The sequence below is a fragment of the Papio anubis genome, chromosome 2 (assembly GCF_008728515.1).
Source record: "Papio anubis isolate 15944 chromosome 2, Panubis1.0, whole genome shotgun sequence".
Classification (NCBI taxonomy): Eukaryota; Metazoa; Chordata; class Mammalia; order Primates; family Cercopithecidae; genus Papio; species Papio anubis.
The window spans coordinates 181,342,076-181,368,801 of NC_044977.1; the positions used below are offsets into that span (position 1 = coordinate 181,342,076).

Below are 26,726 nucleotides of genomic sequence, written 5' to 3' on the forward strand. Positions count from 1 at the left end.
TTATAAATTACCCATTCTTGAGTATTTCCTTGTAGTAATGTGAGAATGGGCTAATTCTTATATAACCAGTACAGATTTTCTTTGTTTGTCTAAATTCCACTGGTATGCTGCTAAGTGATCCATGTCCTATTTATCCCATGCTACTGTATGAAATTAGCATCTACTCTTAGGCACTGCTCTTCCTGTGGCTGTGTATTACTACCCTCATTTTCTAAATGTATTATTAAATCACGTTATATAACATTACACCACCAGTATTTATTTGGGGAATCTTCTTTCTACAGGAAACTAAAAATAGCTTCCCATTCTATTCTCTCAGTACTGTCTAACATGCTGGCCAAGGAGAAAGAAGGGAGACTGTGTTTAATAACTTTTTCTCAAAAAAGATCAATTGGTCTTTCATACCTATTTCTACAGTTTTGTCTCTCTATATCTTTGTTAGCAAAAACAAGAATCTTAAACATGTTCTCACTGGGTGGGGCCCATTTTATTTCTTGCATCTTTTATAATCTTCTTAAATCACTTTAGGAGTATACCAAAAGGTAGATTTTGAGCTAACAGACCTGGTTTTGAATCTATAACTTATAGCTGGTAAATTTAAATAAGACATTTATGTGCCCTAATGCTCCATTACCATATATGCAAAATGGAAGTAAAAAATATGTGTCTTTATTACTGTTTGCAAGATTAAAAAATAAATTTTTATTAATTACCCTGTGCATTATGCAATTTAAAATTACTACAAAGCATGCTATTTTGTATTTTTAAGTCTATTTGAAGTGAAATCTTGTCATTACCCCGTCCTTTACACAGAGTTTAAACATACTCAGCTTCTGTTAATATCCCACTAACAGAGACTTAATATTTGAGCATCCTAATACTATATGAAGGATTAACCTTTTCTTGTGTGTGGAACTTTCAGATCTCAGCCATATGTAAAAGAAACCCAAAACATGTGACTCAGCCATGTACAGGCTTGATTTATTTTATCAGAACTTACAAGGAATCTGAAGGTAGAAGATCCAGGATTTGTGCAGTGGCTCTAACAATACTTGTTTTTTCTTTCCGCTATGCCATCCTTAGCCTTTAGTCACAGAACAGCTGTGGAACCTCCAGGCATGTGTTTGCATAATAAGCTGGAAGAAGGGATGATGGGAGAGGCAAAAGCATGCCAACTGAACCTGCCATGTTAATCATCAGAGCAATAGCCTTCTTGCATGCCCTGTTCAATCAGCTTCTACTCATGTCACATAGCAATGCCTATACTTTCTTTTTTGGCTTAACTTTTTTTTAAGATGAGCATTTTGCATTACTAAATAACACTGAGTTGTGTTAGCAAAAAGGAAAATGGAAAATAGTTTTTAGTAGACAGGTAGGAGTTTTTGACACAGATGTCTACAGAAACTTCAAAGTCATCTTTAAAAAACATTTAACTCTCTCATCTTCCAAAGAAACTGCAATGGTGATATATTCTGAGTAGAACAATTAAGACTTTGGAAAGATATAAATCGTAGGTAAGGCTCTGACTATACATTGAGTTGTGAGAGAAAGGTAAGGGTCACTCTAGGTAAGGGAGATTGTTCCCCTAAAGAATAGTGTGACTATTCCCAAAACACAGGTGTAACTAGGAATTATGGCAGGATATCAAGAGTAAGAACTGAAACATATCTGCAAGGGCATTGCTTTAAGATGGACTTAGTTTTGGAGCATTTTTTTCCTCTTGAATCATGAGGAGTGTCAGAATAAGTTTACTGTTTAAATTTTAATTGATTTAGTTATTTTCTCTACTGATATGCTATGTATTGTTACATGAGTATGTGTGTTCAATACTTCTAGAACCTAATATGATGATATGGATAATATAGTGATGAAGCAAAAAACAAACAAACAACACACAAAAACCCTGGTCCATTACAAGTCTTCTCCTCTCCTGCTGACACTTGGGATGAATTAGCTGTGTTCTCTCAACAGAACTGTGGACAGTAACTCCAAGAATGCTTCATGGTGAAGGATGAGGTGGCTCACAGGAAGAAATTGTTACAGGGAGCTTGCAAAGGGTGGACAGCCACCAGGTAGGCAGTTCAAGAATTGAGACAAGTTCCATCATTCCCAAGATATGGTAGAGGAAGGTGGCTCTTGACAAAATAGAAGCTGGTTTTGTGTAACAAGAGTAAAAGGAGCAGGATTTTAGAAGGGACTAAGAACTGGGTATGAGACCCTGCACTGCCAAAAATAGGAATATGACTTCATTTCTTTTGGCCACAATTTTTACTTCTGCTAAATAAAGGCAACTTCAAGTTCCTTACCTGGAAACATTTTTTTTTTTTTCTTCTAGGATTCTGAATTTAAATGTAAATCTTATGTGCTTGGAGGGAGTCTGAAATCCTTCGCAATAATGAAGGAATGGAATGAGCTGCAGATTATCTGATATAGCTTGTTATCCAGCATTGTTGTGAATTGATTCATCTGGAAGCATGAAAGAACACTGCATCTCTGTGATGTGTACCATAAGTAACATTACTGAAAATGTCGTATCAGGTATTAGCCACCCCCCACCATGTTTCCTAATTCAGACACCATTTTGTTTGTTCTACAACTCTTTGTAACAAGATATTCTAGGTGAAATTATGTATTCACAGATTGCCAGGGAAAGTTGACTGAGAATCATTAACTATAATATGAATTATAGAACAATTGCTATTAAGTGGTATTAAAGCAGAGATGGAAGAAAATTGTGTTTATCTTGGGAACTTAAAACTTTATTAGGAAGGTGGCCTGAGAGTTGAGCTTCCAACTATGTACAGAGGTACAGAAGATTTCACAGGTACTGAGGTTGACAGAAACCTGTAAGAAGACAAAAGAATGATAGAGAAGACATGCAGTTGTAAATTAAAAAATTTAAACAGAAAAGTTACATGCCAGATCATAGTGTTAATTGGAAAAAGAGTTGGAGCTGTTTTTTCCCATCTCCCTCCTTTCCTTCTTCTCTTCTTTCATTCTTTCCTTTGGATTACTTTTTAACATATGAGTAAGCTGATTCTGGAAGGAAAAATGATTTATCCAAGAACACACTGCTTATTACTAGTCACTAGGAATTGTTCTGAATATTCTGACTTCCAGGCTAGAGCTGCTGCTAAAAACTGTGATGGAGTTTGATCATGAAGCACCTTGATGTTGTGGGAAGTCAGGGACACCAAATGGAGGGACTGGCTGAAGCCATGGCAGAAGAACATAAATTGTGAAGATTTCATGGACATTTATTAGTTTCCCAAATTAATACTTTTGTAATTTCTTACACCTGTCTTTACTGCAATCTCTGAACATAAATTGTGAAGATTTCATGGACATTTATCACTTCCCCAATCAATACTCTTGTGATTTCCTATGCCTGTGTTTACTTTAATCTCTTAATCATGTCATCTTTGTAAGCTGAGGAGGATGTATGTCACATCAGGACCCTGTGATGATTGCGTTAACTGTACAAATGGTTTGTAGAGCATATGTATTTGAAAAATACGAAATCTTAAGGGCACCTTAAGAACAGGATAACAGCAATTTTCAAGGAACAAGGGAGATAACCTTAATGTCTGGCTGCCTGTGGGCTGGGCAGGACAGAGCCGTATTTCTCTTATTACTGAAAATGGGTAAGAGAAATATTGCTGAATTCTTTCCCCAGTAAGGAATATTAATAATTAACAGCCCTGGGAAAAGAATGCATTCCCAGGGCGGGGCCTCTAAACCTGCAGCGCCCCCAGGCTTGCTAGTATTAGAAAATTCCAGCCTAGTGAATTCTAGTCAGACCGGTTCTCTGCTCTTGAACCCTGACAACACTTGCACAGTGGGACATGGAAGTTCATTAGTGATTCTAGTTTTGTCCTGACTTTCTGCCTTGTGATCTTTTGTTGCCCTTGAAGCATGTGATCTCCACACCCTATTCGTACACTCCCTGCCTTTTGAAAATTGTTAATAAAGACTTGCTGGTTTTATGGCTCAGGGGCATCATGGAACCTGCTGACATGTGATGTCTCCCCCGGACACCCAGCTTTAAAAATTTCTCTCTTTGTACTCTTTCCCTTTATTTCTCAGACCGGCTGACACTTAGGGAAATAGAAAAGAACCCATGTTGAAGTATCAGAGGTGGGTTCCCCTGATACCTTGAGTTTTACATTAAACAGTCATAACTGTTGGTAGTCACAAGCCAAAGAAGTGGCATGATCTGGCTCAGGATTTAGAAAGATAATTCCATAAATAGTGTGAAAAATATGACGAGAGTGAGAATATCAGTAAGAGAGTGGTGGTAATTTTCTAGGCAAGGTCTGAGGACTATCACTGGAAAAGAAAGAATGAAGGTGGATACTCACATACTGAAAAAAGTTTCCTAATTGCTAACATGTCCTATGTATGGGATCTGGAAAACTTTACTGCAATAATCTATCCCCCACAGGTCTAGTAATCTATGCAACTCTATAGTGGCATAGCAGTGATGCGAATATGTTTCCTCTTCAATTCCCATTCGTGGTAGGGAAATTTGGGATACAGAGATGGTGGTTCAATACCATATCGAACATTGTGAATCTCTTCTTATTCTACTGGCAGACTGATAGCTGGGTGATAAGGACCTATAACTATTATTTCTACTACAACATTTATTATTAAATATCTATTCTTGACATCTGTGCTAGATTAACCATTCTTTAACCTCCTCCTTTTTTGCTGTCAAACATACCAACCTTCTCAACCCTAATATCATCACTATCAACCCAGGCTTTTAAAAGTTTCTACAGAGCTTCATAACATAAAATAAACACATGTATTAACAAAAAAGAGAAACAGCTGAATCATATATCTGATAAAGAGTACTGGTGACTGTGCTAATTGCTCAGCTGAGTCCTGCATCATTTTATAGCCTGTCTAGCGTGCTACCCAGAAGTAATTTCCCCAAACATGTTTTCTGTCCTTCAACAGCTAGTACCATGCTTCTAAGCTTCTGTTTTCTAATTTGGATGAATGAGTGAACTTGGCTGAGGGGATGCATTGTCAAAGCTGATTTATGTTGTTGTCAATCCAAACTGCTTAGCTCTGCAGCTGAAATTATCCTTACATGCCCATTGTTCAGAGTTCAGAAAAACACCTTCTGTTCTATTGTTCAGCCATAGTCAGAATACAGATTTTCTGTGCTGTTGTTGTTCTTTTCCCTATGCATCGAGCTTTTCTACAATAATGGATGACTCTACTGCAGAGTTGTTTTCTTTTAATCTCACAGGAAAGGACAGAGCACAGTTACAAATTGACACAATGGGCTGGAGGTGATATTTAAAAAAATCTCTAAAAGCGTAAATAACTACCAACCATTTTTTATTTTCATAGAACCCATTTCTAGCACTAATGGGAGAATATATATTTTATATATATATATACACACACACACGTGTGTGTGTGTGTGTGTGTGTGTGTATCTCCACACATATATAGTGTGGTCAATGATTGTCATCTGTGTAGTCCTGAATAATTTATCCAAAAGTGAAGAATAGGCTTTTCTGTATATACCTTTCCCTGTTTCATTCAGGCTTTAAATAGAAAACCAAAGCTATTCTCAAATTAGAATAATTTGATAAAAGTTTACTTATTGGTGGTTTGTAAAAGCAAAAAGAATGTAGTGATCTTAAGAAAATTTGCCACTCTGAACCCTCCAAGTCCACTCCAAGGCCTAAGTGAATGGAGTAGTTACTGGAATCTGGAATTGGAGAGCTATGCAGATGGGTCTACCTGGAGAGAAGGAGTGATTTTTGCTCATGGGACACAGCTAGCCCAGAGTAATGTCTCCAGGGCGGGAGGCAGAGAAATATATAACTACCTACTCTCCTCCTCCTTCCATGCCCTACTGAGACCCTCTATTGGCTTAACACAACCAGGAACCACAAAATGAAATATCCTAAAGCTTCTGCTGTAATGGGTACAAGGTAACCTCTAAGACAACAAGCTGGGTGGGATGTGAAGGGGGTCAATCTAGAGAAGCAAACAAAAGATATGGGGTGCATTATTTGTCAATGTTGCCATTACATGATTCTTGAACGAATCTTTTAAGGTTAACATCTTCACCTATAAATTGATCACTTTATTTAGTTCAAGGTCAAAAACCTAGTTATGCTCTATATTTGGTGTTTTAAACTAATATTTAGAAAAAAGCTCACAGCTTGGCCCATGGCAGGGGTGGAGCCAAGGACTTTGACCAGAAAAGCAGAAAGGACTCTCTTCAATCCCATTCCCTCTTAGCGTGCTTTATCCAGACACAGTTCCTTTTCAAGCATATGCTTACACCTCCCCCAAGTTTCTGTGTTTCTCTCCGGTGCCTCTCGTCCTGGATGTTGTAGGCAATCAGGCCTCTGAGACCAGATACATCCTTCCAGGCTTTGGAACACAGCCTTGTTTATAATGACACCTTCCTACATTGATCCCACTGCTGTTGCTTTAGGACTTGAGAATATTACCAAAAACAATACTCTGCCTAGTTTCTTTTTGGGAGACTATATGCTGTAGGAGCTCAGAGAGGCTTCATTATCAGGAGAGGAGCATCAGTGCTACCCAATCAGGTCTTTAACCCCAAGCAGCCCAAAATAAACACAGAAAACATTCTGCCGTTTTCAGAATTTTTTTGTACTTCCATGGCAGTGTGTATGTGGAAGTTGGTATGCACACATATTCCTGAAGTGGGGGTATTTTTACTGGAGCAAGACATAGAAGACACCTGGTCTGGTTTGAGCTCTTTACCCTTTACCATTTCAGTCTTGCTTTTTATCATCTACACCCCTAAATCTTAAGTTTCATGTTTTCCAATGATGCAAGTGTTAAATACTAAGACTGCTTTGTAAATTTACCCAGTTAAATGTTTTATACCTTAATCACCAGGTAAGATTTTCCTTGTCTAGATATATATATATATATATATATATATATTAGCCTATGTAAAATCTGTTTTAGAATCATCTTAATATGTGTTTATGCAGAAGTAAGTCGTAAGCCTTCCCAAAGAAGTATGACATTGGACCGTGGAGATATGTTTTTTTAGTTTCTTTCACTGGGAACAGACTTTAATCAAAATAAATGCATCACAATAAACAATATTTTTATTGAACTTCCTAAGTTATAGATCACTTTTTAGATTCTTTACCTAATTTAATTCTCTCAGCAAGACCATGGGATAAACAGTTTCATCCCCACATCCAGGATGAAAAGGCTCAGACTAAGAAGCTTGATTTTTCTCAGAAAATGTGGTCCTTTGTGTTTGGCCATCCCAGGTTCCACATTCTTGGTCTCTGTGTCATATATGAGTCTAGGGAAGCTGTTAACACAATGTAGTCTCCAATGTATGCCACTACTTAGAACAATAACTTCTTTTTTAAATTTCACATATCTTGCTTAGATATGCCAAGGTTTCCCCTTGATGCCCACTCAAATCTTGAAAATTGAGTCATTTATAACAAACAGCAAGAATCATAACAGCAGCATCTAAGTTGCTCAGAGTTATAATACCAGATGCTGAACTGTAATAACTTATCTTTAGCCTCAGCATTACTCAGAGACCTCATATTATAATGGAGCCAAACTCTCCTCTCAATGGCCTTGGGTGAACCTAGCAAGAGCTTTTCAACTCATACCTTTGGACACAAAGACAACCTAAGGAGATATTTTACCCATGCCCAAATAGAGAAAGGAAGAGAAAGCAAGAGAAAGACAAAGGAAGGTGGGAGGGGGGAAGATGTGACTTTTAAAATATGAAATATACATATATTTCCTATGTATATATGGGCTTCTTGTTTAAAAGGTCAACTTAGACTCTACTAAATTAGTTCAAATTTTTCTGAGATCATCATTTTTATTATGGTACTAGTGAGAAACTTAAAATCTCATCTCTTTCTACAATTGATTACTAACACAGTGTATACAACTTGTCATGCATTTGGGAGATCTGCTCTTGATTAATGACTTGATAGCATCTCCGGATGTAAAGATGAGGGTCTTATTTTTTTCATTCAATTTAGTCACAGCTTAAATAATTTTTGTTGTTAGCAATGCTTATGTTTCTAAAGCAAGATCCTATGCCTCTCTCATTGTGTGTGGAAAGATTAGACTCAAATTCGAAGAGGACATTTTGTTAGCCTTAATATAAGGAATTGGGAAATACCATATATGAACATTCATCTGGAGACAGAATATTCTGTAAGCATGATCTTTTCCTTTCCATTTTATAATAAAAATCAAACTGAAGAAATTCCTGGGCTTTTCCCATTAACAGTCAGCTTTCAAAGGTCTCTTAGTAGAATGTATTTCAGAAACAAATTCAGTGAAGTCAATTTTTGAACTTTCTTCCCACATTTGTGCTAACGAACAAGAAACAATCACAGCAATGAATTAATTACTCTAATAACATCTCTCATAATCACATTCTTTCAAGAACAAGGGTCTTTTTTCTTCTTGTATTGAAGAACAGCCAATCAAAATACAGATATAATTATTCTAAAAACTCCTTGCTCTCCCTTTTAATATAATTATTTTAAATATCTAGGGAGAAAAACTAAGGAGACACAATCAGAGGAGGAATTAATTACTTTATTAACTTTGCTTTTACTCAGTTTCATTTATTCACAGTTCTGGAAGGGGCCCTCCAGAGGTCATTGTTCCATGCATCTGCCACCTGTCAGGGATGCTTCAAAACCATACAGACAGATGGATAGCTTCCTAATGTTTTTGTTCCATCATTTAGGGTTGTTTTTTTTTTTTTTCTTTTCTTTCTTTCATTATTCTTTTCCTGTGCCTTCTGGTCTGTAATTGCCTGGAAGAATGACACACACACAAACACACACACACACATTTAGGATTTCTCTAATTCCTTAAAGATAACACACTTTGTCTAAAACATCATTAAATCTAGAACTTGTTTTTGGAAAAGTTATATATCTTCACATATCCATCTACATTTTGAAGAGGTGAGCTTAAGTACTACAAGATGGATAATGATAGGATTCTGGAAACATTCCAGAGAGTAGAAAAAGGGGGAAAAAAGACATGTTGAGAATGCTGCCTCATTTCTACTACTGGCCATAAATTACATTTTGAACAATGACACTTACTATTCTATTTTTCTTTTTAGTTCGCTACATGTTTATGACATTGTAAACATTCCCTTTAAACATTTTAAGGAAATAAAAGAAAGTTGTCGTTCAAAATAAAGGTAATCATTTTTGTTTGTTTTGGTTTGTTATCTAGTGCGGTAAGTAGCATTCTTTTGAAGAAAATTTTAGGATCAGTGAAAGAGGTTCTGTTTTTAGAAATATTTTGGGGACAGCTTCTCTTAACCTTGTGCCATAAAATGAATGACCCATTGCAAACTAGCTCTATATTCATTTTCTTATATTTTCTAGGAGTCCATATTTTTATGAATTAAAAACTGAGCAGATGTAAGTGGCAACCATTGGGTCAACATGTAGGGCCATGATTCTGATTTTGTGGTGTTTTGAGGCAGAGAACACATAATGATTACCTGTCCAGAAACACTATGTGGTCAGGGACTTCTGTGGAACTAAATTCAAAGGATTATATATTTTAGATGTCAATCTGGATACATGTTCAAATATGTGTAGTGGGCCAGCCATAGTGGCTCATGCCTGTAATCCCAACACTTTGGGAGGCCAAGGCAGGCAGATTGCCTGAGATCAGGAGTTCAAGACCAGCCTGGCCAACATGGTGACCTGACGTCTCTACTAAGAAATACAAAAATTAGCCAGGTGTGGTGGTGGGCACCTGTAATTCCAGCTACTTGGGAACCTGAGGCAGGGAGGATTACTTGAACCCAGGAGGAGGAAATTGCAGTGAACGGAGATGCAGCAACTGCACTCCAGCCTGGGCAACAGAGCAAGACTCCATCTCAAAAAAAAAAAAAAAAAAAAAGAAAAGGAAAAAATGTGTAATGATCCCAGGCATTGCCTTTATGTATCTTTTGCTCTTGTGTGTGGTTATCCTGGTGGATTAGTTATGAATACTAAAGTACCTTCAGAACTGCTTTTATTATGTTTGTTTCTCCATCTGAGCTCTTCAAGAAGGATGTTCACACATTTGTACAGGTAACTAAACTAAGGTTGTGTTCTGTCTGTTGTTTAAGGGGACATGATATCAAACCTGCCCCTAGGATACTGAAAACAGATATGTCAGCTTTTTATCTGAAGAGACAAAACACCACATAGTAGCTTAAAACAATAACCATTTTCTTTAGTTCAGCATTGAGGGTTGGCTGAGTTATCCTTCTCATACATTTGTGGTCATTTGGTAGGTTGACTTGTGGCTGGATGTTCTATTAGAACAGCCTTATTTGCAAGTGTAATGGTTAGAATTCTGGTTTATTTATGTGGGCCTTAGCATGGATTGCTTCTCTTTCTTCCACAAGGTCTCCAATCTTCAAGCAGCCTAGCTCAAGCTTTTCTACTTCATATAATTGGGTTGATATCCCCCACCCAAATTCTTGTCCACCCAGAAACTCAGTATACTGCAAATACAATTAGTTAAAATAAGGTCATACTGCATTAGGACGGGCCCTAACATCAATGACCAATATCCTTAAAACAAAAGGAGAGGACAGACAGAGACAAATGGAAAGAAGAAGAGAATGAGAAGGTGGAGGTGGAGATTGGAGTGATGAAGCTACAAGGCAAAGAAAACCAAGAATTGCTAGGAGCCACCAGAAGCTAGGACAAAGCACAGAACTGATTTCCCTTCATAACACCTAAGAAGGAACTCACTCTGCCGATACGGTGATTTTAGATGTTCAGCCCCCGGGAGTGTGAGAGAATAGAAAAGTGTGGGTTGTTTTCATCAACTCTGTCCATAGCACTTAGTTATGGCAGCCCCAGGAAGCTAATACATGGTATTTTCAAGGTTTCAAAGAAAAGAAAATGAGAGCAAGTCCAAGCACTCATCAAGTTTTTGTTTGAGGCATGTTTCCTGATGTTCCATAGCCCAAAGCAAGTCACATGGTCAACCAAGTCAAAGAATGAACAATAGTCTTCACCCCTTAATAGGAAGAGCTGTAAGCCATATTGAAAGGGGCACAGACACATAGAAGGAGAACATGTGACTCTTTTTGTTGCCTTCCACCTCTGCACCTTTAAGATGTAGCTACTATCCTATCATCCATGGGTAGCATATCCTAATATAAGGTTTAGGTATATATAAGGTTCTGTGGTGTATGCTCTTTAAAAAATGTCATAAAATACATTATTAGATCAACTGATTTTAAAAAATCTGGTTGAATTGAGTTTTGAGGCTCTTGAATTCACAGACCAGAAATAAAGTTTGGTGCCAGGTAATGAACTGAAATTTAGATTCTAATTGGACCCTTTGTTTTGTGAACAATTACACCCAGAAATTTTCATAATTACTCTTTTAATGTAGACATCTCTCAGAAGGTAGATTAAACCAAGAAAAGTTTCCTGAAGTCATATTTTTTCTGGTATTTTGTTTGATATTTTACTTCCTAAATAACGATCAGTTTCATGGAAAGGCGTAATTAGTAAATGACAGGGCATCTTTGTTACTGCCAATTTCTTTTGGTGCACTGGGTGGTTAAGAAAAAGTTAATTCTGTAGAATTTCTTATATATGCTTGTTCAAGTGGTCTACTCCTCACTGAAGCTTAAACATCAAAGGACTTTGTTCTTTGGAAAACCCTATAAAAGACATGAATAGACAAACTACAAAATGAGAATATAAATCATTATATAGACAAATGTACTGTATCATGGTAAATTTATGAATGTGTCAATTGTACTGATGGTATGTAAGAAAACATTCCTATTCTTAGGAAATACTCATTTAAATATTAAGGGTAAAGAGTCATTATATATACAATGTATATTTTGTTCAACTAGTTCAAATATTTCAGAAAATTAATGAAGTAAACACATATACAGGATATGGGGTAAAATATTAATAATAGGTAAATATGAGCAAAAGGAAGGCAGGTATTCTTTATACTATTTTTATTTTTGTAGAATGTATAACTAAGATGATTTCAAAATGTAAAAATTATCATTAAATATGTTTTGCTTTTTTAACAAAATCAAATGACAACCAAGTTATGTCCATTTTAATTTCTTCAGTTTTCCTCTCTGACATTACACAGTTGCTGTTTTGTTCCTGGGAAGGAGATGATGTTGCCTTCTGTGGAAAGGTTTTTATCAGGTCAGCTCCATTTAGGAAAGGCCAAGTTCTTACGGGGTTTTACTTGTGTGGAGGGTCTAAGTAAGCAGACAATCTGTCTGTCAAGCTACACCAGATGGCCTAGCTATTAAGTTGATCTACTACACAGTGCCTACACTCTCTCAAAGGCAGGCTAATGGGTGAGGAAAGCAGGTAAGTGAAATGCCAAGGAAAATGGCAGTCAAGGCTGCGAATCATATTCTAGTCTGCTTTGTAAATAGGGAGATGGATAGAAAGTAGAAGCATTATGTTCAATGGCCCTCACTTGAACATGAAAAATAACTTCTTCTTTATTAATAAATGACATTAGATATATTCATACATCCCTTTTATCACAGCTAACACAGTAATGCAGTCACAAACTCATTGATGAATAAGAAAAACTGTCAATGTCTTAAGTACCTTTTATTCAGTAACCAGTTTGTCAAGGAGGCTCAACATGGTGGGGTTTAAAAATGCAATGGCTTTTTTTTTTCCAATCATTGCTTTGTAGAATATATGTTGCTGTCCATTAATAAATCATGTGATTTTCACAGCTTTCCATTTACTCACAGTTATTAAAATTCAGACCATGTTAAAGCTTAAAAATCTAACTTGTTCACTAGCAATTATTAAAATTTGGTAAACTTGAAAGCTTCAAATCAAACTCAATTCAAAACTCAATTCCTCAGCATACTCTACATTGCTTCCCCATCCCCCATGCCCACTTCCACTGACACTGCCACCAATGCAAACCTGAGATGAGAGGCTTACTGTGGAGTGACAGAGGCTTGGAAATCCATCCACCTTTTGCAATCCAGCTCTTCTGCACCTGGGCAGAGGGGAGGTATAAGTGAAATTTCTCCTTACTTTACTAGGTAAGGTTTTAACGCTTTTGTAGGCCACCTCTGTTGTTTTTGCAACACTGACTGACCTTTGTTGTCCTCTAAATGGCAGACCTGTAAGGCCTGCTTCTCTCATGGAATGTGTGCTTAAGTTACTATATTGTGTGATTTCCCCACTCCATCTTTCCCTGATCCTAGGTTTGGAAACCTAAATGGGGCCAGGTGCCTCACGCTTTGCTACCACTTGACCCATGGCAGACTCTCATATTCTTCCCAAACTGCCCACTGCTTGTGTCAGTTTACTCTAATTCTCTTCTTATCACCTCCGATAGACCCAGCAGTAGATTTATGTGTCTCTTGCCCAAGCAAGTGTCCAACTAAGCAGTGGAAAGCTAACCCTCTCCCCATCTTGAAACAACCTCTAACTACTTTGAGTCTCCTTTCATTTTGTTTCAGAAGAGAGAAAAACCTATTCTTTCCATCAATAAATCTTGAAAGATTTAAAATTCAAACCAAATATAACATGGTCATTTTCACTGGATTTCAGATACAATGTATTTTTTTTCTTCTGCACTCAGTCCAAAAGCTCCTGAAAATTCCTCATGGGAATCCTAGAATTCTGCATTATGAGGCTATATAAAAAGGCACCTTACCACCCACTCCCATTCCCGCCAGGGTGATGTCAAAGTAGGGATGAGTGGGGAGCTAAAACGTTCATTCTTGGTGGGCAATAGTAAGCATGCTCCTGACTCTCCCACCCTCTTCATTTTTCCTCCCACAGCACTGCCATGTCAGAGGAGATGTCTGTCCCCACTGGGTGGTGACAAGTATTGAATTTTCCTTTCCTTTCCCCAGTGGGTTAATGCCAAAGGAGTTCTAGTGGAGAGTTAGGACTTTCTCAGCCATTATGTGGTAACTGGGATATCCACCCCCTGGTGTCACCTCCTGCTATCACATGGTGACCCAGACCTTCCAACCCTAATAGGTGGATGAGAGGGGATATCTGCTTGTTCTTAATCCAGGAGGAAAGAATCAAATCTTCCACCATTTAGTATGATAACAGCTATAATTATTTTGTAGATATTCTTCACCAAGTTGTGGGAGTTTTTCTATATTCCTAGATTACTGAGAGTTTTTATCCTGGTATTGGATTTTGTGAAATGCTTTTTCGCGATAATACAATTTTTATTCTTCGGCCTGTTAAAGGTGGATTACATTGATTTTTAAATGTTGAACTAGACTAGCATACCTAGACTAAATCTACTGGGCATAATATATAATTCTTTTTAACACACTGTTGGATTTAAATTACTCATGTTTTGGTGAGGAATTTTGAATTTATCTTCATGAAAGACACTAGTCTATAGTTTCTTTCTTTCTTTTTTTTTTTTTTTTTTTTTTTTTGAGCTGGAGTCTCACTCTGTTGCCCAGGCTGGAGTACAGTGGCACGATCTCAGCTCACTGCAAGCTCTGCCTCCCGGATTCAAGCCATTCTCCTGCCTCAGCCTCCCCCAAATAGCTAGGACTACAGGTGCCCGCCACCACACCTGGCTAATTTTTTGTGTTTTTAGTAGAGATGGGATTTCACTGTGTTAGCCAGATGGTCTCGATCTCCTGACCTCGTGATCTGCCCGCCTCGGCCTCCCAAAGTGCTGGGATTACAGGCGTGAGCCACCGCGCCCGGCCCTAGTTTCCTTTCTTCTAATGTCTCGGTATAGTTTTGGTACAAGGATGGTGCTGGCTTCAAAGAGTGAATTAGGATGTGTTCTCTCTTCCAATTACATTAAATGATCTAATATACTACTCAGAAGAAGATTGGAAGAATGGATTTTAAAAACATGATAAACATGCTCTAACAAAATGACTAAAAGGAACTCACTTAAAATAAAACAATATAGATAACTTTAAAGTAAAAGTATGTACAAAGGTGCACCATTTAATCATTAAGCCAGAGAAAGCAAGAGTGACCATCATACTATCAGATAAAGTAAAATCAATGCAAACAATATTAATAAAGGCAGAGCAAGCATTACATAAGAAACATCAATCCCCAAATAGGTCACAGAAATCCTAAATGAATATATACCAAAAAAGGGCCACAATTATTTGCATAAAAATGATAGAATTAAGAAAACAAAAAGGCAAATAAACAATCATAGGAGACTTCAACATCCATGTCTCAACAATTACTAGAAAAACTAGACATGAGTTTAGCAAGAATGTAGAACTCAACATCATCATTAATCAATAAGATCTGATTTACATATATAGAACATTTCATTTGAAATCAGCATAGTACACTTTTCATTAGTGTGTACAGTGTACATGTAGCATGACACACCATCTGTTGGACTGTTAAAAAAAACCCCTCAACATATTTAAAAGAATTAAAATTTCTGAGAACAATGGAATCTGGAACTCAGTAACAGAAGTATATGAGGGAAATCTCCAAATGCTTGGAAAGCAAATGACACACTTAATAATAACATAATTAAGTAATTCATGAATCAAAGAGAAAGTTTCAGGGAAAATCGCATACTACATTGAAGTGAATAAAACTACAAACTTATTAAAATATGTGGACCACAGCTCACAAGAAAATTTATAGCACTAAATGCTCACATGAGAAGAGAATCAATATCTCAAATCAATAATTTAAGCTCCCACCTCAGTAAACTAAAAGACGAGCAAAATAAAACCAAAGAATGCTGAAACAAGTAAATTAAAAAGGTAAGATCAGAAATCAGTGAAACAAAAAACTGAATCTATTTAAAAGACCAAAAAAATTGAAACGGACTGAAAAAAAAGAAAGAGACACGAATTACTAATATCAGGAATGATCTGGAAGACACCATTACAGATACTGCAGTCATGATAAGGGTTATAAGGCACCATTACAACTAATTCCATACACACAAGTTTGACAACTTAGATAAATTGGACCTAATCCTCAAAAGCACAAACTACCACCACTTATGTAAAATAGGTAAGTTGAATAGCCCTAAAATATTAAGAAAATTGAATTTGCAATGTAAACTCTCATAAAAAAGAAATCTCTAAGTCTAGATTGTTTCACTGGAGACTTCTATCAAGTATTTAAAGAATTAATATCAGCACTACACAATCTCTTCCAGGAAACAGAAGAGAAGGGAAGACTTCCCAAATCATTTTATGATTTATTGTTAATTTATTGTACTGACACCAAAACCAGGCAGAGAAAATACAAACAAAACAACAAAATACAATCCTTCTTATAAATACAAAAATTCTTAAGAAAATATTAAGAAATATATTTTAGCAATATATACAAAAGAATTATACACCATTACCAAGTGAGACTTAATACATGTCTCCGAATAGCAGGAACAGACGGGAGCTTCCTCAACTTGATAAAGAACATGCACAGATTACCTATAGCTAATATTCTAAGGGTGAAAGACTGAATATTTCCCTCCAAAGATTGGAAACAAAGAAAGAATGTCCACTTTAATCACTGCTGTTCGACATCATTCTGTAAGTCCTAGATGGAGCAATAAAACAAGTAAAGAAAAAAAAGGAATATAGATCAGAAAGGAAAAAATAAAACATTTTATATTTGCAGATGACATGAAAGTCTTCATAGAAAATCTCAAATAATCTCAAAAACCCCTTCGAAAACTAATAATTGAACTCAGCAAGGTTGCACTATACAAGAACAATGTTCAAAATCAATTGTATTTCTATATGCTTGCAATGAATGCATGGAAACTGAAATAACCATTTATAATAGCTCAAATAATGAAATACTTAGGTGTAAATCTACACAAATATATAAAGGACTTGGATTTTGAAAATTAGCACGATATTATTAGACATACATTGTATTTAGTTGTCCATATGTCTGTCTGTCCTTCACCGATTACAGTTCTTTAGCAGAAGCCATTTAAACATAATGCTTATGGCAGTACTCAGCAGTCTTATTGCTTAAATGTTACAAATGTTTTGCAAAGAGATAAAGAAGTTGAAATACATAGTGACAGGCATGTATTTAGAAGTTTGGAATGTAGAATTTAGTTGGTACTTAAACACTTTCTAATCACGAAGGAAACCGATTTTGACAGTAGATGCTAACACTGTCCTCCGACTCCCGTGTCATCGTGAAGGCTGGGATTCATTGTGATTGGAATCTCCAGATTGCCTTACAGCTTTCTATATGACCCTTCTACATTCTCTGCTCAACAGTCTTGAACTTTAGCTCTGCAAAAAAGGAGTGGTGTTGGGGGACTAATGTAAGAAGATAAGAAAAAAAGAAGTTTGGATATGTAGGAAGCTTGTGGGAGGGAAGGTAGTTGTTCAGATACAGAGCTGTGTCTCCTGACTCACTATTTGCCTTTTTACGAAAGGAGCTACCTCCTCATCCTAAGAACAAAGAGCAGTTGGCTAATTAGTGTCCTTAAATTCCCCCAAGGAAAGTTATTCTGATAGCTGTGACCTTTGTTTCAGTTGAAATTTTTGATCTCTCTTTCTCCTGTGACTTCAATTTATGCTTTTGGTTATGATAACTTATATAATTTCACATTTTTAATTATACAGTTCTTAAAGGTAAAAATGTGGCATTATACACCTCTATAGCCTTCACAGCACAACACAGCTACAGGCTTTGCTCATAGTAGGGGTCCAAAAATATTGGAGAAAAGAAATAAAAAGTGTTTGTTTATTGCCTAGCAAAGCACTATGTTACATTCTGGGATCACACCAGTGAATAAAGCTGGCATTTAAGTGTTAGAAGGCACACATCAAAACAATAATCACATATGCTAATGTAAACTCATAAAATATTATAAATGGCATTAAGGGAGTAAATGTTAACTATACTATGGCTAGAGTTGGAGTGAGGATTATGGCCAGATTTAGAAAAGGCATCTATGAAATGATATTTAAGTTCTCTGGTCTGAGAACTTGGCCAGGTATAAGCCAAAGAAAAGAGCATTCTAGCAAGAATGAACGACTTCAGTGAAAAGTAGACAGGAGCTTGAGGAACTGAAATAAATTAACAGAACTGAATTGGGAGTTTGATTTCTCCCTCTCACCTTAATCCTCCATTTTTCCTCTATGTAAGAAATGAGAAGGTGCTCATCCCCCAAGGAAATTAAGCAGTTCATCAGGAAGCAGCACTAGTGCAAAACATTAACATGTATCCCCTTGATTATCTAAAGAAATGTTTCTCTCTGTTAAAAAAGAAGTCTTATTATTCCACAAAATTGGGGAAACTTAAATAAATATTGAAGTGACTTTGATGTAAAAACGGTTGAAATGTCTTTCTTATTCTAATTGTATTTTTGTCTTCAGAATGTAATCACTGACCATTACTGCCCTTAGCTGCAGCCTACACATTCTTTCATATTTGTGAAGTTCATTTTTCTCATTTGGCAATTTTAAATCAAGTAAAGTCTAACATTTTTTAGTTTTCCGAAGTAGAAATATAGTTAACAAACTTCTCTTATCAAATTGTAGAAGACTAAGATATATATGCAAATAAATTTATTGTAACTGAATTGTATGTGATTTAAAATTAGTTATCAACGGATTTAAAATAAATTGATTTTTTCACATCCTTGATATTGTCAAAATCTATTCGTTTTTTAAATGATATTTTAAAAGGCTTTATCATTAAGAAAGAGAAATAACTAGTGAGACCCTAATCAACCTTAACACATACATAATAGCCATCCCTGCTATTATTATCAGCCATCGATGTTCCAAATAATTTGAAAGCATAAAGAAGACACAGTTTTCTCACAGTAGGAGTCAAGCCAAGTAGAATAAATACTAGGTGAAAATTCTAGAGAATTTTATGAGAGGTAATTTGTACATTCTTTCATCTCTTTTTGGTTTCTTTTTCAACTTGGGAAATTATCTAGACTAGCCTTTTGTATCTACTTTTATAATAATTGTCAAATAAGGCCTCTGGCTTAGTATCCTCATAGAAACAGCAGCTTCTATTAACCATCTGTTGTTCCTTTAATTATGGTTTCTGTAATGATTGTGAAAGAATAGAGATGAAAATTTGATAAATTGGGGAGCACTAGACCAGAAGCATTCATGTATATTAGTCTGAAAAAAGCACTTCTATTAGACAACTTTCTATTCCACATTCAAAAATTCATCAGAAAGTGATATAAAAGAAAAATTGATCTGCCTTTGACACTGAGTCTTAATGTATGATTGTGTTCAATATTTCTTAGGTTTGGAATATGTTGAAGGAACCTCACACAAGCAGAATATGGTAAGTAGATGAGAGTTTTATAAATAATAATTATAACTATTTGGGCCTCATAGTTAATTTCTACCATACTCCATGAGAAAGATATGCCAATGAATTTTCCTTCCTTGCTACAGTCAGCAGAAATTGAATCAGAGATAAGCCAGATCAATGTTTCTTTCCAGAAAATCCCTGATGCCACCATAAACCTTCCATATTTTATGTTTTCCTGGAAGTTTTAGAAAAGTACAACTGAACCCACACTTTAAAGATACCCCATTTCACGTGGCAAAAATATAAAAATTACTACCATTGTAATCAGGCCTCCTGAACACTCTCAGGCTGTGAATAAATCAGTCATGCATTTTGAGTTTCATTTCACATTTTCTTCTTCAAAAATAAGTGTTTAGGCAATATATTATGGTGAAAAGATAATTGGATAATTCTGTATCCTGCTTGAAAAATTTAATGACTGTGAGATGCTGGGAAAGTTATTCTTGCTCTTTTAGTCTAGGTTTTCTCAACAATTAAAAACCATCAGTCGAGGTTTCAAAATAATCTATGATTTTTCTTTTCACTTCTTTCAGAATTTTATGTTTGTCTTTGGTAGCTGAAGTTTCATTATGATGGGTCTTTTTGTGATTTTCTTCCTGTTGCATTTTATGTTGAGTCGAATGGCTTCATACAAACTTGCCTTTATTGTTTTCATATGTTTTAAAAAATTCTGTGTCTTTGCTTTTAAAATATACCTTTGATCACATATATTTCTTTCTTTTTCTGCTAGAAATCGATTTGGAGGTACCATTGGCTATGTCTCTGTCATCACTGTTTTTTATTTATATTTCCTTTGTTCCCCTGTATGCCATTATATGTACTATTTTTTCTTTCAATATGTAATAGCTTTATTGAAACATAATTTATATATCATATTACTTACCAATTTAAGGTGTATAAGTCAATGGTTTTTAGTATATTCACAGTTTTCAACCACAGTCAATTTTTGAATATTTTCATTGCCCCATAAAGAAACCTCATAACCATTAGTCACACCTCATTTCCCATAAATTGGCCCTCAGCCATAGATAATTACTAACCTACTATCTATCTCTATAGATGTTCATATTTTGACATGTAATAAAAATGGAATCATATAATACAAGACCCTTTGTGATTACTGTTTTCAGTTAGCATGTTTTCAAGATCTATTCATATTGTATCATGTCAGTACTTCATTACTTTTTATTGCCAAATAATACTTATTATATGGGTAGAATACATTTATTTATCCATTCATTAGCTGATGGGATTTTGGATTGTTTCCACTTTTTTGACTATCACAAATAACGCCACTGTGAATATTTGTTATAGACTGAATTGTGTCCCTCCAATGCTCATATGTTGAAGCCCTAACTCATGTTCCTTAGAATGTTTTTCTATTTGTAGATAGGACCATTAAAGAGGCAAGTTAAAATGGAGTGCTCAGGGTGGGTACTAATCAAGTATGGCTGGTATCCTTATAAGAGGAGGTTAGGACACAGACCACATAGAAAGATTAATAATACCACTTGAAGACACCAGAAAAAGAACTATCTACAGGCCAGGGAGAGAGACTTCAGAACAAACAACCTGTCTGACACCTTGATTTCCGGCTCCCAGCCTCCTGAAATGTGAGAAAATAAATTTCTATTGTTTAGGCTACTTAGTCTGTGGTATTTGTTACAGCAGCTGTAGACAAATACATTATTCACAAACAAGTTTTTGTGTAGAGGTATGTTTCATTTCTCTTAAGTATATACATAGGAGTGAAATTATTGGTCATATGCTAACAGTGTGCTTAAACTTTTGAGCAATGGTCAGACTGTTTTCTAACATGTCTGCACAGTTTAAATTGCCATCAGTAGTAGAAGAGGGTTCCAAGTTCTCCACATCCTTTTTTTTTTTTTTTCCCTCTCTCTTCTTTTTTTGGTATAAACATCTTAGCAAATATGAAGTGTCATATTGAAGAAAACCACATAACTCAAGATTATGAAGACTTACTTCTATGTTTTCTTCTACAATTTTTATATTTTCAGCACTTACTTTTATGTGTGTGATTCATTTGGGGTTATTTTTTATGTACAATGTGAGGAAAGAGTATATATTCCTGGTTTTGCATATGGATATCTAGCTCTTTCACCACAGTTTGTTGAGAAGACTATTCTTTCTCTCACTGAACTGTCTCTGCCTTGTCGAAAATTAATAGTTACTTGAAAATTTATTTCTGGTCTCTATTCCATTACTCTTTATGTCTGTCCTTCTGCTAGTATCAAACAGTCTTTATTACTGTAGCTTTGTAGTACATTTTGAAATAAGGAGTGTGATCCAAATGTTGTCTTTTTTAAAAAGTATGTTTTAGTGATTCTAGGTCCCTTGCAGTTCCATATTGTATTAGTTCATTTTCACACTGCTATAAAGAATACCTGAGACTGGGTAATTTGTAAAGGGAAGAGTTTTAATTAACTCACCATTCTGCATGGCTGGGGAAGCCTCAGGAAACTGACAATCATGGTGGAAGGTGAAGGGGAAGCAAGGCACATCTTATATGGCGGAAGGAGAAAGAGAGAGGGGGGAAGTGCCAGACACTTAACAATCAGATCTCATGAGAACTCACTATCACAAGAACAGTATGGGGGAAACTGCCCCATCATCAAATCACCTCCCACCAGCTCCCTCCCTCAACACCTGGAGATGACAATTCCAGATGAGATTTGAGTGGGGACACAGAGATAAATGATATCAATATGAATTTTAGGATCAATTTGCAATGTGCACAAAAAAAAAGCTTAGATTTTGATAGAATTTTGTTGAATCTATAAACTTGGGAAGTATCACCATCCTGACAGTACTAAATCTTCTGATCTATAAAAATGGTATGCCTTTTCACTTATTTAGGTCTTCTTTAATTTCCTTAACAATGCTTTATAGTTTGCAGAATATAAGCTTTGTATGTCTTTTGTTAAATTAATTCCTAAGTGTGTTGACCATGTAGATTTTTCACAGATGCTTGCTTGTCAAGCGTTTTGTAAATGAGGATTTAATTTTATAAAATTCATTTTCTGAATGTATTGGGAAGTTTTTGTATTTTATTCTACTGACATAGTGTATCAGCTGATACAAACAAATTAATTGATTAATAAATTAATTGATTTTAGAGTATTTAAAAATTGCACACCTGGGATAAATCCCAGTTGGTCATGGTGTATAATCCTTTGTATGGGTTTGGTTTTCGTTTTTTTTTTTTTTCTTTTTTCAGAGCTAGCTGAGGTTTTATTTTGGATCAAAAACAACAACAACAACAACAACAACAAACAACAAAAGCAATTGAATTGTTTTGCAGCTGGAGGCATGGGCAACGGTGGGGGCTGAGAGCTAGGGCTGAGCCTTAGGTGAGTCTCCTGTTCCCTGTACTCCCCTGCACAGCGGCCTCCCTCCTGGGCTCTGGGGCAGCCTCAGGAGGGGCAGGCTGGGAGTGGCTGCTGCAGCTGTTCACTTGGGCAAAACGTCGGGGGACTTGGACACCAGCTTCCCATCACAGCTCTCGATCTTCTTCACAACCAAGCCCTGGTAGAGCTGGTGCGACTGAAGGAGCTGAAGCCTGCACCAGAGTAAAAGCTGCAGCCCACACCGTAGCTAAGGCTGGGTCTTGTGAAGCCCCCATAGGACGAGCTCAGGTCACCTGCATAGCCTCTGATGGTCTTAGTATGGTTACTCATGTTCTGCATCCCAGACTCCAGCCATCTCTCCTTGCCCTCCAGCAGCTTCCTGTAGGTAGTGATCTCAATGTCCAGGGCCAGCTTGACATTCATCATCTCCTGGTACTCCTGCAGCTGCTGCTCCATGTCCTGCGTGGCCCGCTGCAGGGCTGCCTCCAGCTCCCACAGCTTGGTGTTGACATACTTAACTGCCAGCTCTCCACGCTACTCAGCAGCTGCAATGGCAGCCTCCAGGGAAACCTTCTGGCCTTTGAGGTCCTCAGTCTCAGCCTGGAGATGGCCGATGTTCTGGTTCATCTTGGAGATCCCAGTCTTTGTATGCGACAGGTCATCACGGTGCTTCTCAGCCAGCGACGGCAGCTCCTCATACCTGATCTGGTGCATACTCTGAGCCTCCGCCTGTCTGCGGTTGGCGATCTCCTCATACTGCGCCTTGACCTCAGTGATGATACTGTCCATCGTGTCCAGGGAGTGGCAGTTGTCCATGGACAGCGCCACATACGTGTCTGAGATCTGGGACTGCAGCTCCCAGATCTCCTCTTCATACAGCTGCCTGAGGAAGTTGATCTCCTCAGTCAGCCCTTCCATGTGAGACTCCAGCTCTACCTTGTTCATGTAAGCTTCATCCGCATCCTTCTTGATGAGGACAAATTCATTCTCCATCTTGTATGCTTATTGATCTCATCCTCATACTTGTTCTTGAAGTCCTCCACCAGCCCCTGCATGTTGCCAAGCTCTGCCTCCAGCTTCAGCTTCTCCCAGCCCAGAGTCTCCAGCTGCGGCCTAAGGTTGTTGATGTAGCTCTCCAACATGTTGTCCATGTTGCTCCCAGCCATCTTCTGCTGCTGCAGAAGGCTCCACTTGGTCTCCAGCATCTTGTTCTTCTGCTGTAGGAATCGTACCTTGTCGACGTAGGAGGCAAACTTGTTGAGGGTCTTGATCTGCTCCTTCTCCTGGGTGCGCACGACCTGGATGTTGGGGTCCACCTCCAGCTTAAGGGGACTCAGCTGGCTCTGGTTGAGCATGATGGTGGTGATGCCTCCCAGGCCCCTGGCCCCAGCATAGCTTCCGCCCAGGCCACCCTAGAAGCTTCTGCTGCCCACTGGGGAGAAGCTCGAAGAGCTGATGTGGGCACCGGGCCCACTCGTGTAGGAGTGGCTGTTGAAGGCCGGAGGGCCAGAGGTGGACACCTTGTAGGACTTCTGGGTCACCTTGATGGACATGGTGGAGGCAGGAGTGGAAGCAGGTGGGCTGAACCAGGCGGAAATTCCAGAAGGAGCAGAGAAGTTGCTTCTTGGTCTGGGTTTGATTTTCTAGTAATTTGTTGAGGACTTTTTTTCTCTTTATTTATTAAAATTTTGGTCTCCAGTTTTCTTCTCTTATAATTTGTCTTGTTTCATATTAAGATAATAATTTTCTCATCAAACGAGTTGGATGAGAAAATTCTGTTTCTCATCGGGGTATTCTGTTTTTTGGAAGAATAGGTGAAGTATCATTATTAACTCTTCTTTAAATGTTTGGAAGAATTCACCAGTAAAACTATCTTGGTTTGTAATCTTTGTGAAAAGTTTTTAAAACTACTTTTCCATCTCTTTCCTTGTATAGGTCTATTAATATTTTTATTACATCTTGAATCCAGTTTTGATCATTTGTATCTCTCTCAAAATTTGTTATTTTAAGCTGATTTTTCTAATTTTATGGTATAGTTTTTCATGGCATTTTCTTATAATTATTTTTATCTCTGCAAGCTCAGTATTAATGTTCCTTCTTTTTCAGATTTTTGTAATTTGAGTTATTCTTTTTCTTGGACAGTCTAGCTAAATAGCTAAAGGTTGGCCCATTTTCTTTTCTATTTTCAAAGAATCAACTTTCAATTTCGATGATTTATTTACTGTTTATAAAAGTTAAACAGGTAAAAAATGAATAAAAATAATTCTCTATTTCATTAATTTTTACTGAGATCTTTATTATTTGCTTTTTCTGCTTGCTTTAGGTTTAGTTGGCTCTTTTTTCCCCAATAGCTTATGGTGGAAAGCTAGATTATTGATTGAAGTTTTGTCTTCTTTTTAAACACAAGCATTTAGAGCTTTTCTTTTCCCTCTAAGGACTGCCTTAGCTGTACCTCCTGTGTGTATGCGTATACATGTGTTTCAATGTAGATTTGAATTACTTCCTGAGATTACTTGATGTCATCCAGAAGTACTTCCTTTAAGATTTTTTAAAAGACGAGTCAGTTAGCAGTGAATTCTATCAGTTTTGTTTACCTGGGAATAGCTTCATTTTATCTTTATATTTTTCAACTTTTTATTAATATCTTATATTAGTATGGTGTATTTGTCACAATTAAGTAATCAATAATAATGTAGTATTATTAACTAAAGTCCATAGTTTACTCAGATTTCCTTTGTTTTTACCTAACATTCTTTTTCTGTCCCAGTGTCGCACCTAAGCTATCATATTACATAATTTTTGTGTTTCCTTACATTTTCCCCTAGCAATGACAGTATTTGAGAACTTCCTTGTTTTTAATGACCTTGATGGTTTTCAGGTATACTGATTAGGTTTGCCATATCATGCCACTATTGGAGTTTTTCTGATGCTTTACTCATGAGTAGACTGGAATAATGCATTTTTTTCTTCATTTTTGCAAGGTAGTTTTATTGGATATAACATTTTTTATTGACAGTTGCTTTTCTTTTCTTTCAGTAGTTTGAATATTGTTTCTTATGAGAAATCAGCTGTTATTCTCATTGGGATTCCTTTTATGAGTAGTCGCTTACTTTTACTGCTTTCAAGATTTTCCCTTTGTCTGTGTCATTGATGCCATGATGGCTCTGATACAGATCCCTTTGTTGCTAACCTACTTGGCATTTCTCTCACTTCTTTTATTGGTTGGTTGTTTTTATCGTCTAGTTTGGGAAGCTCTCAGCCATTATTTCTCGAATACTTTTTTCAGCTTTTTTGTCTCTCTCCTCTCCTGCTACTCTTATTCTTGATAAACTACATGGAATCCCGAATTTCTGAGCTCTGTCAATTTATTTTTAGTTTTATTTTAGTTATGTATTTCTAATTGTATAATCCCTAAAGATCTCTCATTAAATCCACTGATTCCTTTTTCTGCCATTTCAAATCTACTTTAGCTCCTCTAGCAAATTTTAAAATTTTACTTGTATCACTTTTTAACTCTAAAATTTATTTATTTTTAAACAATTTCAGTTATTTCACTAACGTTTCCTATTCAATGAAACACTGTAATCATGGCTTTCCTTAATTCTTAAGGATAGTTTTCTTTAGTTCTTTGAATATATTTATGATAGATAGCTGCTTTGAAGTTTCCTCTGTTGAATTGTACACCTGGGACTCTTCACAGTCAGTTTTTGTTTTCTACTTGTCAGGCCTCTGAGCCCAAGCCAAGCCATGGCATTCCCTGTGACTTGCACATATATGCCCAGATGGCCTAAAGTAACTGAAGAATCACAAAAGAAGCAAAAATACCCTCCCCTGCCTTAACTGATAACATTCCATCACAAAAGAAGTGAAAATGGCCGGTCCTTGCCTTAAATGATGACATTACCTTGTGAAATTCCTTTTCCTGGCTCATCTTGGCTCAAAAAGCTCCCCCACTGAGCACCTTGTGACCCCCACTCCTGCCAGAGAACCC

General features: G+C 36.7%; 1 pseudogene; it reads right to left on the reverse strand.

Moving 5' to 3' along the window:
* Positions 1 to 22,612: 22,612 nt before the first annotated feature.
* LOC101009604 lies at positions 22,613 to 25,311 on the reverse strand (annotated as a pseudogene).
* Between the last annotated feature and the right edge of the window lie 1,415 nt (positions 25,312 to 26,726).